At 43.2% G+C, this 20,045-nt stretch overlaps 1 long non-coding RNA gene across 2 annotated transcripts; it reads left to right on the top strand.

Moving 5' to 3' along the window:
- Nucleotides 1–216: 216 nt before the first annotated feature.
- LOC133384331 (uncharacterized) lies at nucleotides 217–3,518 on the top strand. Of its 2 annotated transcripts, none has more exons than XR_009762508.1 (3): nucleotides 217–375; nucleotides 1,262–1,451; nucleotides 3,253–3,518. It is a non-coding gene; the product is annotated as an uncharacterized LOC133384331 (long non-coding RNA). The 2 variants fall into 2 exon arrangements; XR_009762507.1 differs by having other exon boundaries at nucleotides 1,279–1,451.
- The last annotated feature ends 16,527 nt before the right edge of the window (nucleotides 3,519–20,045 follow it).

Below are 20,045 nucleotides of genomic sequence, written 5' to 3' on the forward strand. Positions count from 1 at the left end.
CCAGCGCAATCAAACCTCTGTGCTCCAGCTGATCGTGCTGGAGGAGGGGAAGATCAGCTGTAGTGCACTACAGCTGATCTTCCCCTCCTCCAGCGAGATCAGCTGAAGCATGGGGAGCTCCAGCCCCCACTCCAGCTGATTGCCCCACTGGCGCCATATTAGCAGAACACCAAAAAGCAGGGCACCAAGGGTGCAGAGGTAAGAGTGTGGCCTGAGAAGAGTCCCAAGGGCTCAGCAGAGGGGCCAGATAGAAGGGCTACATTTGACCCCTGGGCCTGAGGTTCCCTAGGCCTGAAATAAACATTATTGTTCTGTTAAGACCTTGGTGTCTCTGCCTGATTCCTGACTCCGAAGACAGATTGGAAGGTAAACCATGTGAGTATGGATGCCCCCTGGATCCACCACACATGAGCAAGCTTTCCCTGACCCATAAGACTAGTCCCTGTTGTATGTGTTTGAATCCTCAAATTTCTGTTTTATCTGTTCTGTACACACTTTGTTATTGCTTTTATTGGTTTTAATCTGTATTTGAATGTTCTTTTTAATTGTACACTGCTTGGAGAGTTTTAAAATATTAAGCTGTTTATAAATGCTTTTAAATAAATAAATGAGAATATTATAGCACAGGTATATATTCTCAGGTCAAAATGAGCCATCACTAGGGATGGGCAAGAAATTAGATTCAGTTTGCATTTCAATCTGTCAAAAGTTGTACTTTCCGAAACAATACGAGAACACAGCCCTCCTTCAAAATGAGCACTTACTTAAATTTTGCAATGCAGTTTGCTGATCAAACTATGGTTGCAAAAATGCATATGCGAGCGGAAAGTGTGCATAAAAACGAATATGTGTGCAAAAATAATATGTAAACATGCATTATATGATGAAAAATTGCTTGCAAAAATTTTTACATTAGTCAAAACCGCCTACAAAATGTATTTATTAGGAGAAATTCACACTAAAATGCTGGAGATTTTCATGGTTTGTTTGTTTTAAAAAAAGAGGACTGAGTTTAAGACTGGACAAAATGAGAAATGGAAAGAACCAAAATTGACTGATCTTTTCATCCCTAGCCACCACCCTTTTCCTGTGTCATCAGTACTAGTTGTCTGTAATATTTGCAGCCCTGGGCTCCTGCTGGGAAAAAGGGAGTGATATAAATCAAATAATAAATAAATAAAATGAATAAATATAAAGTCAAAGAAGCAATGACAGTTCGGGGCAATGCCTGTGTTTGTGGGTTTGTTTGTTTCTTCTTCAGCTGTGTTGATTTGCTAGGAGGAGAAAAGTTCCATCGAGGGCTTATCAAACTCACAACAATGAGGAAGCAAATAATAACCACGAAAGGAGGAACACAAAGGCTTGCTTTAAAGTCAAGTCTCCTGTACACAATGCACGGAAGTGCTTCGCTTCGGAGGGATAAAGGGATCTAAGAAGTGAAACAAAGAAAGGTAATTGTAACCCTCTCTATCCCTCAATCTGAGGTGATGAAGGAAAAGAACGTGGGTGGGGACCTAACAAGAGTAGTCTGAACCGAGCTTTGTCACAAAAGTAAAATTAGCTCACTGAGAACCTTTGTTTCCCACAAAACTTTTAGCATGGCATTATTTTACATATCTCCATGGCAGGAGAGCTCTTTTACAAATTGTAACAAGCAATCACTGAACTTGAACTAATTTTCCTTCATTTTCCATTTCAGCTAATTAATACCCCTGAATTAGAGTTGGCTCTCTAACAGTGCCCTTTTTAGAGTCTGACAGCGCTGCCATTGTGGTCTCCCTTTTAAATGGGACACTCATAGCTGCTTCTGAAGATAACGTAAGCCTGAAGCCTGACAAAGCCTGTCAATAATTGGCTAAGCCCAGCAGGATTTCTTCAGATGTAATAACTATGCCCAGTGATTGTTTTTTTAAGTGCCATTCTCAAAAAGCTAGAGTTGCCAACTGACCAGGAGTGGAAATCCATCAATTTCTGTTCCTGCCCCATTATTAGGAAAAACTGGAAATCTGATAAACCAGATGACACCTTACAATGGAACAAAATCAAATGGGATATAGCCTTGTTGATATAACTTACATATCATAAAAAGAGATATTAAATAACATGCACCAAACATACTTCTTGAAAAATGGGGTTTGCTTGGTTATTATTGGCATGTAACATTCCAAGACAATGTTCAAACTTGTATATTATTTTCACTCCTGTTGTTTGACATTAAAAGATAATTGCAGTAATCAAGGACAAGTAAGTTATATAATGCTTCTTAAATGACAATTGACTTTTTGTATCTGGGGGCATGATATACTGAAATTATATAGAGATGAAATATTTTATTTCTTTTGTAACGATTCTGCAAGATGAGGTTATGGGTTGCCTATGAAGCAGTGGCGGCTGGCGCCCACTGGGACTGGTGAGATGAACATCAGGAAGGCCCACAGCATGTGGAGCTAGAGCCAATGACAGGTGGAGCCAACTGATTCTAGTTTGCCCCTATCCTCCTCCCTGCTGTGTTCTACAAGGGCTTAACTGAAACTAAGGAGGAGGGAGGTGACAGCCAGGCCACCCCCCTGGCCTGGGTGTACGCAAGAAGGCAGACAGGTAGCTGAGGGCAGGCTTAGGTGGGTGGAGCAGTGTCCCATTGACCCTCATGGGCCAGCGTCCACTGAGGCAAGCGAGATGGGGCTAGGCAGCACAGAATGGCTCTTACCTGTTGTTAGAAGAGGCATCCTAAGTTGGCCAGCCCCACAGAACTTGCTCTATAGGCAATTCTCAAGCAAGCTACACTCTACATTTAAGGTTGCAGCAGCTCTCTCATGCGAAATAGAAGAAAGTTCTTCATTCAACACAGTGTCAGATTTGTCGTTGGCAAACATGTTCGGGGTCCTAAGCTTATTCCTTCCTCCCTGTGTACTGCAAAGCCTTTCAGTATGATTATTTAAACATGTCTCCTTTGCCTTCTGTGAGCTCCCCAGTCCTCCTATTTAGCCTATAATTCCCTTCCCTCATTTCATGCCCAAAGAATTACAATTGCCTCTTTCTTATCACACTCATAAAACATCGGAGCTGTGCCTCATATAAAACCACACATTTGTTTTCTTTGCAATCCAAGATACTCTCTCTGAGCATGCATTAAAACATAAACGGAGGCTGTGTTTGTCAAAGGTTTCTTCACAGTCATGAGGGTAAAAAGGAGGGGGGGAGTTGTTTTCTCTCAAAATAGAGACAACTGTAATTTTTACCATTTTGTCATAGGTTCCATGGTTTCAGTCGTTTCTGCAAGGTCAACGTCTCATCCGCATATCTAACCCTAGGACTGTTTGATTGTGTGCCCATTTATCATTCGGGAAAGAAGGAAGGGCATGCAAAACGAAGAAGTGTAAGGGCCCTTGCTCTTGCTATAGGTCCTCAGTCATGCTGGGGCCACAGATTTATCTTAAAGGCATGGAAAATTGTTTTAGTTTTTGGGGCAAGGAGCTTGCCATGAATTTTCTTAATAATTGATAGTCTACTTACATGCAACCCCACATTGGACTGCCATTTCTGCCAGAAAGGGGGGAATGCAATGAGTGTACAGATCAACAATGTGAATGTTTAAAAGAAAGTTTCTAAGTTAGTGGACTTAATTAATTAATCAATCACATGTTTCAGTCATCAGTTATTTAGGTCCTTGGGGAAGAAGTTCTTGGTTATGGCTCTCCTGAACCTACAGCTGGTCAACTTACCTGACTGACCCTGAGTTCTGCTCGTATGAGAGACATCATCTGGTTTCCAGCATGCTATTTATGTGGGTGCAATCCGCAGCAAATTAAATGCACCTAGGTGCTACCAAAGTCAACAGAATTAAAGTTTAAAGATAAATGCGTGAAATGTAGACATGTCTTACTTTTGGCTACTTGGCACCCTCAGTATAGAAATTAGGGAATAGCCAAAGTAAATCAATAAAATACAGGAATGTCTCAGTTATAAAAGTGTGCGTGTGTGTCCGTGCGTGTGTGTGTTTAAACCACCATCCATGTACTGCCCTTTGATGAACCCAGCTTAAAGGCCAATGACCATAAACATTCCTGAATAATGATAGTCTTCATTAACAGACCCCTGACAGCTGCATGGGGGAAAATATGTCAAGACTTGAAGTTTTCACATAGCTTAGAGGAATAGAAAAATAAACTTTGTTGCTAGATGAATTTGATTCTTCGCTTGGTGGTGTGTCTGCATCACTTAAAATCCATGCAGTGAAAGGAGTATAAGAATCAGACATATTTAAGCCAGATGATTATTTTCACATTTTCGGCTGCTTGGGCACAATTCCGAAATATCCATGTTTAAACACCAGTACCTGTTCTGATGCCACACTGATCTCTTACATCACTGGTCTGTTTGCTTCAGTGGAGGGTCCTTATTCATGATCATACCGTGTTGCACAGGAGAATTAGGTCTTGAAAGTGTAGGAGCTCAGTGTGAAGATGTGGGCTTCTGTATGAAATCACTGGATCATGATTCCCATCTGAACAGTTCATCCACCACAGGATACAATGCTGATAACTGTGATTATGAAGCAGAGAGTGCAAGTTTCGTGTCGTATTGACTACCTTTCCCTCAATGCTGGTGAACAGTTTGGAGCAGCTTTACTGATTAGCACAATTGTCTATTTTTCTGGACTCCCCTCTAGACAATATATAAAAATGACAACAGAATGATAAATTCAAGCAGTCTGGAATTTATGATGCACACATGAACTATCTGTTTTGTTCTTGTGAAGGAAGCGGGACAGTGACTTTCTTATTAGGCTTTGTTCATACCCGCTGCTTCCCGCTTCAGCAGGAGATTAGCAATGTGAAAAGGAGACAGTCTCTCTTAGGAAGCACGTGCCCCATCCATGGTGCTTATTGGCCAGCTAGAAAGGAATATCAAAAGCTGCCTTGAGTCAGATCATTGGTCCATCTAGCTCAGTGCCATCTACATTTCCTGGCCGTGATTCTTCGGGGTTTCAGGTGAGACTTTCCCAAGGACCTTGTGGGGCAAAACATCTGCTCTAACAATGAGCCATATTCCCTCTGCCAGGTAGAGATAAATGAGAGCAAAAATAGGAACTGCAATGTATAGGCAAGTATTAAGGTGCAAGGTGTGGAAGATCAACAGAGATCAAAGTTACATGGGGGAGCTGGATGGGCCCCTGTGCTATACCTAGTCCTCTCCTTGCTTTTGCTCTGGCCCAACTCTTTTCCTCAAGAGGATTTCCTCCATCACTTCCATCTGCACCAGTGAATGCACCCAGCAGAGCATCTTCTGTACTGATATTTCCTGCCCCAAATCCAGTTTCTCTTTCAGTGGTTTCCCCTCACACACATGCGGACAGCCCACAGGCTACATGCAGTCCTCAGCTTTTTTCTGTGTGGCCTAGGTACAGGCGAGAATTTCTACTCAGTTCACAAGCCAAATTTCAAGCCAAATCTGTCAAATTCGCACTTTCCAAAACAAGGATAGCCATCCTTCAAAATTTGCAGTTACTCAAATTTTGCAATGCAGTTTGCCAACCAAAAAATGTTTACAAAAATGCATACATTAGGGGAAAGTGTGCATAAACATGAGTATATGAGTCAAAATGACATGCAAAAATATGATGAGCAATGGCTTGCAAAAATGTGTACATTAGTTAAAACTGCCTACAAATATGTGTTTATTAGGAGAAATTCACACTAAAATGCTGGATAATTTTCATGATTTAAAAAAACCTGCAAATTGCTACTGAAATGTGGAGAACTGAATTTAAGACTGAAAAAATTAGAAATGTAGAGAACTGAAACTGACAGATCTTCCCATCCCTAGTGTGCCCACAAAGACCCAAGGGACCCCGTCTACTTCCCCCCACTTCCCAGCTGATCAGCCATCAGCTAGGCAGCAAGGAAAAAGTAACTGACTGTTTCCAAGGAAAAAAATAACTGACTAAGCAGTGGGGGTCAGCAATGTAAGACTGCATCAGGATAGCCGGGAGGACAAGGTTAAAACCTCCACTTCTCAGCAATTGCAGCATTGAAAAGATCAGCTAGCAATCAATGGTGTTGGTTGCAGTGGGATTGCAGGGAAGTGGACCCCAGTGATCCAGATGTAGCCCAAATTATTGCCCTCACACTGCTAATAGTAGCACAAAGACAGTCATTTGAACATCAGGATTACAGGGGAGTGCAGGCTTTAATCTTCTTTCCCTCCATTGATTGCTATACAGCCTAAATGTGTGTGTGTGTGTGTATGTGATGAGAGTGTGTGTTTAATGGCCCGGCCCAACATTAGCCCAGACCACACCCACTGCTAGCCACACCCACTGGCATGTGGCTCCCAGCATCCACACACGGCTGGCATATGGCCCCCAAGAGCAAAACGTTTGCCCATCCATACTCTAATAAAACATTCTCTGGAGTGCACCTTCTACTCAATCCAAAGTGTTCCATGGACTGGAGACATAGCTCAGTGGTAGAGGACATCTTTTAGAAGCAGAAGATCCCAGGTTCAATCCCATTTCCAATAAAACAAAGATCTGGTAGCAAAAGTAGACAGTGCCATTGCCAGAATACACAATAGCTAGTTAGATGTCTCAAAGCACAATAAATGGATGCTCACTTGCTCCAGCTGCCAGCCAAGGAATTTGCACTGTGAGACTAGAGATGAGGGAGAAATCCATTGTATTCAGAAGTGGGTGCAAATTCTGCCATTGTTCCCACGGTTGAACTCCTTAAAGATTGGATGTCCATTTTGTGAATGCTAGTGGCTTTTGCTGAAACTGATTTTTCTTTTACGTGCTGATGGGCTTTACGACATCATTAATAAACCAAGACCATTTATTACGATAGCTTTATTCCACTAACATTAATTTCTACATTGTTATTTATTTTGTGTTATGCTAATCCATTCATTAGATAGGATCACACATTTGCTTTGCAATTAAAGTTGTTTAAAATATTGTCTTACCCTTTATATACCCAACTGATCACTGCACTCTACAGGTGAGGGACTCCTGCAGATACCATCTTATCAGGAGGTCCATTCTGCACAACAAAGGAAATGGATCTTTAGTGTTGTGGTACCTACCTTTTGGAATGCCCTCCCCTTAAATATTAGACAGGTGCCATCCCTGTTATCTTTTTGGTGTCTACTGTAGACCTTCCTCCTTCAACAAGCCTTTTAAGTAGAGACCTTATCCCAGTCTGTGTTGGAATTACTTTTTTAGATTTTTTTTTTTAAATAAAGATTTTAAAAATATGTTTAGTTTTGACATATTTTTAAAGATGCTTTCTTTCTAAGACATTTTAGAGTGTTTTTAGTGTTTTTGTTTGCAACACTGGGCTCCTTCTGGGAGAAAGGGAGGGATTTTTTTTAAAAGTCTGCTGTTTGAAGCAAAAAGCTTGAGCACACTGACTAAGGTGTGTATGTGGGGGGGAATGGAAACAAAAAAGTAAATGAAATATTCATTGTACTGCTGGTGCATCTAGCATGACCAAGTTTTGGTTCACGATTCTTCTATTTTTTAGAAACACCTATTTTACCAATAATAACTAGTGTTTGGTAAAGGAACTAGGGTCTTTGATACACAGCAGAAATGTGCATGCATCCATGATGCTTAACGTGTGACTGTGTGAATTAAAGCATGGCAAGCTACCTTGCAGGATTGTTGTGAGAACGATGCATGATGAGTGACTCTGTGCACTCACATAGTCACAGTGTGAAGAATTAACTCCACAGTCTAAGAGTAAGGTCAACAAACATTCCAAGGCTTGAAGTCATGAACACAAGTGAGGTTCATGAACGATTTGAATGGTGATTTGAACCCCAGACATGGGCACAGTGTGAGATGATTGCATTCAGTTTCATCACCAAAATTCTGTTCAGCTGCAAGCCTCATTTATTTGCGGAAAAAAGGATAAAAAAAACCCTGTGTCCTATCCTTTCATCGTTCATGTCCCAGACAGACAATAACCCAGAAGCAGCCTGTTGCCATCTTTGGGTCCCCAGATGTTGCTGGACTACAACTCCCATCAGCCCCAGCCAGCATGGCCAATGGTCAGAAATTATGGGAACTGTAGTCCATCAAAATCTGAGGACCTGAAGGTTGGGAAAGGCTGACCCAGAGGACAGATGGCTACTTGGTGGGTAAACTGCCTGGCTCATCAATTTGTGAATAAAAACAATCAGGAAACATATGGAGATAACACCAGCATGACTGTAAAGAACGTAAAATATAAAAATGTAACAACATTGCCTATGTGAGGTTAATTAGACCACTGTTAGGCACGATAAAAGTAATTACTTGATTTTTTGTCACTGTTCTGGGCCTGGACACCCCCCACCTCAATTTAACAAAAAGTGAACTGCCACAGACCAAGAAATAGTAACGGTCTGACACATCACACACAGGACAAAAACCCACAGTGAAGCACATCTCTGTGAGGAAGGGAAAAGAGAGAGCGCTTCCCAGGTCTTTTCTCCATTGCTCATTCTGTTAAAAGAATTAGTCCAGAGTTAAGAAGAAAGAAACAGGCTAGGAAATCTTCCTGTCATTTTGGAAAGTGAACAAACACCACACAGAATGGATTGCTTGCGCTTTTGTATCATGTAAAGAAATACTAAATGTAGACTCAAGCACAGGTGATCAAGGAGAGTATTTTTGACAGACAACCTTTGCATCTTCCCTAGCCTGAGCACATAACTGAGCTCTAAATTTTCACTTGGCAATCACGTGCTCATTAATAAACTCAGTGGCACTCTTTTAAAGAAAGAGGATATTCAAGGTGGGTGTTTCTAAAACAAATGAGCTGTGAACGTAATATTCATGCTTCCATGCATTTCTCTTTTTCCTGCAAACAATACAGAATATGTGAAACCCATTAGTTTTCATAAAAAGAAAAGCTCAGGAGAATAGTAAGAGTTGTCTCATAGGTAGGTACTGTTGTAACATGCCTGACTGGGGAGGAGAGGGAGAGTTACTTAAAGGGACCCATTTCCCCTATGGGAAAGCACTCCTGCAAGCATGGCATGTGATCTGTACATATGGAAGGGAATGAGTTATGCTTAGGGCAAAGTCCTGTCAGAAGGGCAGATTTCAGATCATGTCACACCAGTACTGTGCCAATTTCATTGGCTCCCACTTTGTTCTGGGCTACTTTCAAGGTGATGGTTTTGACCTTTAATGACCTTGAAATGATTTGATGCCCTATGTAAATCTACCATCACACTTCAAGAATTGGTGGAGGGTCTTGCTTCATGTCCCACCTGGTGGATACACTGGATAGACCCTTTGTGGTACTGTCCCAGGGTCCCCTCCCTCTCTACCAGTTATATATTTATTTATATAAAAGTATTTCTATGCCACCATATTATAAAATATCAAAGTGGGTGTATAACTTTAAAAAAAACAATTAAAAACAATACAAAATGTGCCAGATGCAAACAGTATTGTTGAAATGAGTGTTTGGGCAGGAGTGAGGAACTTTTGGTCCTCCAGACATTGCTGACCTATAACTCCCATCAGCCCCAGCAAGCATGGCCAATGGCCAGAGCAGGTATGTTTTCCTGGGAAGACGCTCCAGGAAGCAGCCCTGTTACTTTTTTTGCAGCTAGCCCCTCCTCCTGGAGTCCCTAAGTTGGTCTCTACAGCCAATCAAGCCAAGCCACAGGAATTACCGAATACCATGCCAAGTGTATGCCGGAGAATCTAGCAGGAGTCACTACAGCTGATCAGCAGTCTGTATGAATCTCCTTGCATGCAAATTGGCTCCACCATCGATTGTTGTAGGGAGGAGAGAGACACGAGGAGGGAGAGAGTCAGCAGGAGTTGAGAGAGGGAAGTTTAATGAGAAGAGAAGGGATGGCCACGCCTGATTTAAGATGGGGTTTGCCTCAGAATCTTACTAAAATGAAGGGCTTTCAAACAGTCCCACGCAGACCCATAGCAGTCAACGCGGAGGGTAGGTGAAGGCAGCCACACTGGGGGAAGGGAGGATGGGGCTAAGAGTGAGGCAAAGCAACATTTTCTCATAGAAAAGAGGAACAAAGGAAAGAAGGCTGAAGGAAGGAAGGCTGCTTGTAAAATACAAGGTGCATTGCTTGTAAAGCATTTTTTCTCCCTTGATAGTGCTTTTTGCAGATTGTCTAGGTGAAAGTGGAGGGTGGGGGAGAGAAAAAGGGCTAAGAAGAGTGGGGGTATTTTACAGACATCACTGTGTGAGACAGAACTCCTTCTCACAGCTGATCTACAAAAAGCAGGTTTCTTCCCCTTGTAAAATACAGGCAGCCTCATTCTTCTTAGCCCTTTGCTTTTTCTGTCTTCCCTCACCCTCTGTGGGGCTAGCTCGCTCTCCTCCCCCCTCCACTTTCTCACAGACATTCTGTGAAAAGCACAATCAAGGAAAAAACTGCTTTACAAGCAATTTCCCATGTATTTTACAGGCAGCCTTCCTTCTCCCTTTCTTCAGCCTTCGTTTGCCCCCTTCTTTGTGAGGAAATGCCACCTCACCTCACTCTCCACCTGCTCTTCTTAGCCCTCTTTCTCTCCCTGCACACCCTCCATTTTGGCTGCAGTGAGTCTGTGCAAGGAGAAACATTTGTCGAGCAATGCCCCTTGTACTTTATAGGCATAATGTGCAAGAGAGAAGCCCTTCTCTCAGGTGATATGCAAAACACAGGGGGAAGAAACCTGCTTTTTGCAGATCAGCTGTGAGAGGGACCTTTCTTGCAGGCAGCAATGCCTGTAAAATACCAGCTTCTTTGCCCCCCCCCCCGGGGAGGGGAGAAACAACCACTTTGCTAGCTCTATGTTTGGTGCTTTGGGAAGCGCTGAGCACAGGCTAGCAGTGCCCCATGTGCAGCGATATCGAAGCACCTGGTTGCCAGCAGGATGTTGTGGCTTGGGAACTCCCTGCAAGGGGTTTGAATAAGTGGGTTGGATAATGATGTCATGTGATTAACAGGTGGGTGCTCCCAGTCTTCTGTCAAATTTGGCCGGTGAGGCTGATCCTGGTGACTCATGAAGGGACCCTGGACTTCTAAATTTGCCACTACATTACTGGGCCAGAGATTATGGGAACTGTAGTTCAGCAACATCGGGAGGGCCAAAGGTTACCCTCACCTGATTTATAGTTCTTGTGAATTCATAGTTGCCTCTATGCTCCCCCCCAAAGATATGATGCTGCAGGCTGCACGGGAATATAACAGCATAGGAAGCTACCTTTACCAAGTCAGACCATTGGTTCATCTAGCTCAGTGCTGTCCACACTGACTGGCAGTGGCTCTCCAGAGTTTCATGCAGGGGTCTCTTCCAACCCCACCTGGAGATGCTGGGGACTGAACATGGAGCCTTCTGTATGCAGAGCAGATGCCCTACCTAGGGCCTTTCCACTAGAGGAAAGGGGGCGGGGGAATGATATTTGCCAAATGATATATTGGCTGATATCATTTCCTCCCTTCCTCAAATGGGGAGACTTCACTAGATGTTACTTTCTTCCACAAACAGAAGACCTTCCCTGAACAGAAGAGCACATCTAGATCCATCTTTTTTTATTCTTGTTTTTGCAGATAACAACAATAATCACAACAACCTTGGCAGCCCTATTTTTTTAAAAAACAACAACAACAGTACTTGTTCTCAGTCCTGAGCAACTACATTCTCTCTTGTTATCATCATATTTGTTATGGGGGTGGTGGAATGGTAATATTTTCAGGGATGTTGTAACAATTCCTCTTTCATGCAGCACTTATTTCTGTGTGGCTAACACAACCTTTTTTCAAAAATGCTTGATCTTAGTCAAAAGGCCGAGAAGCAGTAAATTAAAAAAATTAAAAATCTTATACTGAAGCACCTTTAACAATGACCAAAAAACCCTAATTTGTATATGTGAGACTAACTAAGGATCTGGAAATATGAGGAAGTCATTTCATGGAATCCTGGCCTGGCATCAGGAAACTGTGGAGAAGTAAACATTACCTCTCATCTACTGACCATGAGGTCATAGTACACTTAATTATGAAAAGCAATTTATAAATGATCTCTACATATCACCGCTCTCTGTCTTCAACTATTTCAGAGAAGAAATCTTTACTCTGTTGTCCCTTCTGCTGCTGATTGCTATTTTTGAAATGCAAATGTTTTATGTTTAAAAAGAAGGAAGTGATTTTAGTTCACTGATGAAGCCAGGCAGAAATCCTCTGAATAACCAGTCTATCCAAAAGTGTGATACAGAACTGTAGCAGCTGCTGGGGATTCTTGAGAGAGTCAAGACTAACAGATTAACTTGCTTTTCATCAATTATAATTGAGGTGTTTACATTTCTGCTGTCGTCTACATGCATTAGTGCTAGGTTAATGTGCAAACCATACACTAAATTATGTACTATATAAATCTTTTCATTAGATACCAAGCCTCCTTACTTCCTGAGAGTAACCTTTGATCTTCCCATCAGCAACAAAAATAATTACCATCTCTGCCCAACCTGGGTTTATCCATATAAGTCAGAAATAGCTGCACAGCTGGACACAGATGTTCATGTCCCCATAGCTAAATTCTGCAGAGCCTTCCACCATCATTTATATCACTCTCGTTATTAGTTTATCAGTTTCCATATGTTGCACATTGTAAACACATGATAATATTCGGCAAATTTCAAACAATAATGATTCGGAAGGGGTAAGGGAAGGAAAAAGAAACAGGAAAAAGCAAGAGAAAATGAAAACGTTCCTAACATTTTAATTCTGTTCCCTAGTCTAGGTTTTTTAAATGGTAGACAGAAATTTTAGCTTTCATCTGCTAGCAAAAATCCAGAGATTACTTCATTCTCTAGCACCTTACTTGGGCAACTGATTTATGCTTCATTCTCTAGCACCTTACTTGGGCAACTGATTTATCTACCAACAATAACAACAAGGAAGTAGGAAGATCAAGTCTTTCTTACAAGTGAAATGTATTCAAAGATATACAGAAGTAAAGAAGAGTGCTTTTTTAAAAAAGCAAGCCATTGAGAAGGGGACATCGCAACATAGTCACTTCTAACTGATCAAATATAACGCAAGATAGGTTTAGGCGCATTTTCCCTGAAATGAAAATGGGTAGTGTTGTTGGGTTGGATCCAGGCTTAATCATGGTTAGAGCAGATCCACAGAAATCAATGGGACTTTTAAGATTATTGATTTAAGTTCTCTTGATTGTGATGTGGCTACAAAAAAATGCAAATGATATTTTAGGTGTCATTAACAGAAGTACAGTTTCCAAATTGGGTGAAGTACTAGTTGCCTTCTATTAGGCACTGGTTAGGCCTCATCTTATTGTTATTACAATTTATTTTTTAAATGTATATCCCACCCTTCCTCCCAGTATGAGTCCAGGGCAGCAAACAAAAACACTAAAAACAGACATTAAAATATATTAAAACAAAACATCTTTAAAAACATCCTGAGCACTGTGTCCAGTTCTGGAGACCACACTCTGAGAAGGATGCAGACAAACTGGAATGCAACAAGGAAGATCAGGGTACTGGAAACAAAGCTCTATGAGGAGAGACTGAAAAAACTGGGCATGTTTAGCCTTGAGAATAGTAGACAGAAGGGAGATATGATAGTACTCTTTAAGTCCTTGAAAGGTCACACAGATGAAAGCCAGAATCTCTTCTTGATCATCCCAGAGTGCAGGAGACGGAATAATGGGCTCATGGTACAGGAAGCCAAATTTCAACTGAATATCAGGAAAAACTTCCTGTTAGAGCGGTACAACAATGGAACTAATGACCTAGGGAGGTATTGGGCTCTCCAGCACTGGAGGCATTCAAGAGGCAGCTGGACAGCCGCCTGTTGGGTATGCTTTAAGTTGGATTCCTACATCGAGCAGGGGGTTGGATGGATTCAATGGCCTTATAGGCCCCTTCCAACTCTACAATTCTATGATTCTATGATTTCAATAGGTCTACTCTAACCATGATTAAGGCTGCAATCCAATACATGGAACTTACTCCCAGGTAGCCTAAGTCTGGATCCAGACCATTGAATGGTAACTGATGATGTCCAGTGGTAACCACTGTACAGCCCCCCACATAGATTAACAGCTTCCCAATCACTCCTTTCCTTGCAAGGAAAGACTGATACCATCTAATTAGTACAGCTCTGTTACTAGACATTGTGAAGAAGAGTTCAGCCCTGACTTGGACACTGTGCTACCCGCTACCCTGCTACCACCTCTGTGCATTCATACAACATCTGAAAAAGGGCTAATATAAGGCAGCCCGGGGAACAAGTCTCCTGCTCTGGTCAAAGGCCTGGTGCATCAGCCATTCATCCTGTGAGAAAGAGTATGCTCCAAGGAGCACAGCAGAGGCTTACTTCACAAGCCTCCTGACGCTTACTTCACAAGCCTGAACTCCGTTCTTTTAGGAAGTGGTTCTGGTTAGAGGGACTGACAGCAGCGGCAATGCTAGATTAGGTAGAGCTCAGCAAAGCACTTTTTATGTATGTGGTCAGAGAATCATTCATCATAAAATCATTATATCCTGAGCATATACTCTTGCTATGTACATGTAAAACAGAGATGGGGAACCTCAGGGCTGGGAGCCATATGTGGACCTCCAAGTCTCTCTGTCTGGCCCTCTGGACACACCTCCATGTCACACCTCCTCCCCAGTCCACACACACCCCCACTGGCCCTGCTCCACATCCTCGACAAATGCTGTAATGTGTCCTTTTTGACTATGATAAAGCCTATGATAAAGCGGCTTTTGATACCATCGACCATGGTATCCTTCTGGAGAGGCTCGCAGACTTGGGAGTTGGAGGTACTGCTTGGCAGTGGTTCCGCTCCTACTTGGCGGGTTGTCTCCAGAAGGTAGTGCTTGGGGAACATTGCTCGACACCACGGGCTCTCCAATATGGGGTCCCGCAGGGGTCAGTTTTGTCCCCCTTGCTTCATAATATCTACATGAAGCCGTTGGGAGAGGTCATCAGGAGTTTTGGAGTGTGTTGTCATCAGTATGCTGATGACACGCAGCTCTACTTCTCCTTTTCATCTTCTTCAGGTGAGGCTGTCGATTTGCTGAACCGTTGCCTGGCCGCGACAATGGACTGGATGAGAGTTAACAAACTGAAGCTCAATCCAGACAAGACTGAGATGCTGTTGGTGGACGGGTTCTCTGATCGGATGGTGGATATATACCCTGTCCTGGACGGGGTTACACTCCCCCTAAAGGACCGGGTTCGTAGTCTGGGAGTCTTTTTAGACTCTTCCCTCTCACTTGAGGCTCAAGTAGCCTCAGTGGTTAGGAATGCGTTTTACCAACTTCGGTTGGTAGCCCAGCTACGTCCCTATTTGAGTAAAGAGGACCTTACATCAGTGGTACATGCTCTGGTAACCTCACGTTTGGATTACTGTAATGCACTTTACGTAGGGCTACCTTTGAAGACAGTTCGGAAGCTACAACTAGTGCAAAATGCGGCGGCCAGATTGCTGACAAGGACCAAGCGGTCCGAGCATATAACACCTGTTCTGGCCCGCTTGCACTGGTTGCCAATATGTTTCCGGGCTAGATTCAAAGTGTTGGTATTAACCTATAAAGCCTTATACGGTGCGGGACCACGATACCTTGCAGAACGCCTCTTCCGATATGAACCGGCCCGTGCACTACGTTCTGCTACGAAGGCCCTCCTCCGGGTTCCAACTCACAGGGAGGCCCGGAGGGTGATGACAAGATCTAGGGCCTTCTCAGTGGTGGCCCCTGAACTATGGAACAGTCTCCCCGAGGAAGTACGCCTGGCGCCGACTCTGCTCTCCTTCCGGCACCAGGTCAAAACCTTCCTATTCTCTGAAGCATTTTAAGTTACACTGATTTACTTTTAAAAATGTTTATTGTATTGGATTGTTGATTGTATTATTTAGTATTATTTTGTTATTCATTGTATTTTTATGCTATTTTATGTTCACCGCCCAGAGAGCTATTGCTAGTCGGGCGGTATATAAATTTAATAAATAAATAAATAAATAAAATATTACTTTCCAGGATAGGGAGAAGTGGGGTGTGTGTGTTGAAACCTTGGACTTCTGCACTGCTGGAATTTATAAAGCCACACCCTCTTTTTACTCTGACCCCACCCACCACTGGCATGCAATCCCAAGATGGTTGCCCAAGAGTGAATGCAGCCCTAGGGCTCATAAAGGCTCCCCACCCCTTTAAAACATATTGATTGGTGGGCCATGGGGATTCTGGGGGGGGGAAATAGACCACACACAAGCCAGCCCATTCCTGCTGCAAAGTAATGTGTGCATCCTCATGTTGAAGCATTCCTACATTTAGCTCACTAACTTCACAGACATTTTTGTTCAGTTACATGCTGCATTAGGAAATCTAGTGTGCATCCTGCAAGCATAGACAGACATTTCTGGATGTAATTAAAATCTCCCCTGTCTGATTCAAGAATATGAACATGCAACAGAAGGTCTAGCTTTCTCTCACACGTGCTTTTACTTGCACCGTGTTGGAATGCTGTCCTCTATTATGAAGTAAATATAGTATCCTGAGATGTAAGAATGTTCCCATTTCAGACTGTTCTACTCATCAACTGCTTAAAATATGTGTGCTCCAAATTCCAGCTTTCTAGCTAGGGTGGAATCAGAAGTATTGAAACCATTTGGAGGTATATTTTGGGTCCCCAGTTTGAAGGAAGAGAGGTAAGAACGGCCCATTTTCAGATGTCTAGCAGTCAGGATGTGTTGGGCTATGTGTATACAACATTTCAACTTCTTGGATGCCATGGAAGTACCTTAATAATTCTGGAATGCGCTCTGAATCTTCCATTTTAAAAGGGAGATGAACATACATTCCATTTTCAGATATTTTTGGTAATCAAGATTTCTTGGACTGTGTATATAAGGTATTTCCTAAAGTTCTCCAGCCATTCAGACATCGCTTGAGGCCCACATCTTTTTGTACATATGGTGTGAAAGGGCACACAGTGCTAAGCAAACCATGGCTTAGCACCAATACATAAAGACGTTGGCTTCCAGGGAGGAGATTGCAGCTGCTTTGTTCCTCCCTGGCCCTGGCTTATGGCAGCTAAGCCAAGCATTGGCTTAGTGTGTCATCCAAACCTAGAATTGTGGTTAAACTCACCTCTTCTTAACCATGATCTGTAATCAAGGTTTGTTCTTGCTCAAGGATGTCAACCATGATCTGTAGCCAAGGTTCTATTGGGGAGGAGCAAAGCAGGCGCATGTTCCTTTCCAGGAACCAGCACATTCACATGGTCCCAGTCAACCATAGTTTGGTTTATCATGATGTGCAAACCAAGCCAATGGGTTGTGGATTTCAGTGAATGAAGAAGCATAGCAACTTAGCAGTGTGACTGCAAGTCCAATGGGGCTTATTCCCTTGTATGTTTGCTTAGGACTGAAGTCTTAAATAGCAGACACCTTTCAACCATTGCCTGTGAATACCTGAATAAATATTACTTTATTATTGATGAACCATATGATGAGAATCAGACTGTTGACACCAGACTTCACCCTTGCTTAAGTTGTTTATTTTATTGTTACATTTATATCCTACCTTTCCACCAAGGAGCTCAAGGACAGCCCTTCAGGGGCCACATTTCAAGTATTATACTTACGTTACAAGTGTTTAATGCTTCAGTACAAACACAGAGCAGTATTCAACCAAATAACTGCACAAGTGAACAACTTCTGCCCCTCTCCCCCCACACACATCTCGCTCCATCCGCAAATCTACTCCAGAGGATTGGGGGGAAAGCTGGAACAGATTTCGGGGTGGGGGAGGAGAGGGGGACAAAGTTCCATTGCACACGGAGAAATCCCTGCACTGACGGATTGCTCACCTTAGCACTATGTTGAATACAACCCATGGCAATCATGACAAACAAGTCCAATGTTTTGTGCACATGAGATCTGGTCCAACCCAACCAACCCGTAAGAGATAATGGATATAGGGATGGGAAACCCAAGCAAACGTCCCTAATGGGTCTAAAGGGGGAGAGGGAAAGTAAGAAAACAGACTCTCTTAAGCAGTACCCAAGAAAAGGGGGGGGAAACTGATTAACTTGGCAGGCAGTGTCTTCGTTCTGTTTCTTGAGCAGAGTCTGGGCAAAAGCTGTCCCTATGAGAGCTGTTAGCCTTAAATAATAAAACAGATAACATGCAGAGCAGACAACAACTAAGCTGTGTCAGCCTCTTTCTGAGGGTGGGGAAAATAAATGTCCTGTTTTTTAATAATGCAGCACAGTGACAGAATTGCATAATGTGCAAAGGGGAAAATAGAGCTGTGCGCAGATGGCCTCTTGTAATTCTCCATGCTATTTCTGGGAGAAACGGCAGGGGGAATGTCACCAAATTTCTCCGGGGGGAAGAGAAATTCTCCAAGAATTTCCCAAAGGTGAGACGCACTATTAGCAGTAGCACAGTTTCTTTTTTCCTCAGTAGCATGGGGCAACCATTTCTGTTTTCCTCAGCAGCATGGGGCAGAGCTGCAGAGCCATCCACCCAATATCAGTGATGGATAGTGCTGGGGTAGGCCAGGGTGGTGACATGGATGGGGTTGTGCAGATACATCAGCCAGAGTGCTGGATTGGCTCTGCCAGTGCATCCATGCAACCTCAGTCTTGCTGCCATTCTGCCATGCCCCAGCGTTGCCCAGTTAAGGTGTGTTGATGCCGGTATAGGGAGGCTCCATGGCTCTGGCCCACCAAACCAGTTGCTGCTGCATTTTTCTGTAGGGTCCCTCTCCTCTCTACAAATGGTAGCAGCAGTGATTGTGACGGCAGCCTAGCCGCCATTTTGCATTCTCCACAATGCCCAAGACCTAGTATCATTCCTGGGCAGGGGAGTGGGGGAGGTAGCCACTGCCAAACAAAAAAAAAGAATATTCAAAAAGTGGCTTTCTTTTTGTCAGAGGAGTGAGGGGGGAAAATCTCCAAAATTTTCTTCCCCCAAAAATCTTCTGAGAATGACTAGCAAATAGAAAATCCTGAACTTCAACTAAAGAGCACTATGTGATTGGGCGGTAACCGTTTTTCAAGTGCTGGGATCAGGACGACCTTGAGGTAAACTCATCATTCCCCATTTCTCTCATCGTTCAGCTTTATGTTCAAGAACTCCTAAGAGCTGTACTTCATTGACAGAGCAGGTGCTCTGCACGCAGAAGGTCCCAGGGTCGATCCCCAGCATCTCCAGGTAGGGCTGGGAAAGATTCCCTGTCTGAAACCCTGGAGAGCCACTGGCAGTGTGCATAGACACAAGACTGAGCTATATTGACCAGCTCAGTTCAAGATGGCATTCTCTGTTAGTAACAATGTTTCAGATATCTTTCCATAAAAGAGGTAAAGGGTAGAAATTAGCCACATACTGCTCTCTAGCTCTTTTTTACTCTGTAATATTATCCTTTCGATAGTCAATTCCCAAACATCAAGGATGTCTTAGCATACACTGGTGAGGTAGAGTCTGAGATTTAGGGCCAGGTTACACTTTCTCTTTGTCTGGTGGGACACAAGGAGTGCATAGGTAATCCATCCCCCACATACTTGCACTATGCATTTATTACATGGCATGCTTGCCCAGTTCCTGCAATACTGTCTTGCTGGGGGTGGAGAAACAATGGGTGAGCTAATTTGTGTGGGACTTGAGCTTCAAGGCTGAGTGCCTTGTAGAAGCTTGGGAGCAAAATAGCGTAAAAGTGTCAGCATATGTAACTAAAGGAGCAACTCTAACTTCTCCTTGGGAGCAGTGGGGCTGAATGGAGTGGGACAGCCACTGCTCACTCTGGCCAGGACAGAATGTGTTTATGGGAGGTAGCGTTAGTTTGCCCCAATTTTTGCTGAGCCAGCTCCAGGCTGGTACAGTAGAGAGGTTCAGATTGAGTTCCTCACTAGTAGCTGAACCAGCTATTTCATTATTTATTATGGCTTTTATACCCCACATTTCCTTCAAAGAGTTCAAGGCAGCGTACATGTTTCTCCCCTCTCCATTTATCCTCACAACAACCCTGTGAAGTAGGTTAGGCTGAGAGGCAGCGACTGGC

This window comes from Rhineura floridana, chromosome 4 (genome assembly GCF_030035675.1).
Source record: "Rhineura floridana isolate rRhiFlo1 chromosome 4, rRhiFlo1.hap2, whole genome shotgun sequence".
In the NCBI taxonomy this organism is placed as follows: domain Eukaryota; kingdom Metazoa; phylum Chordata; class Lepidosauria; order Squamata; family Rhineuridae; genus Rhineura; species Rhineura floridana.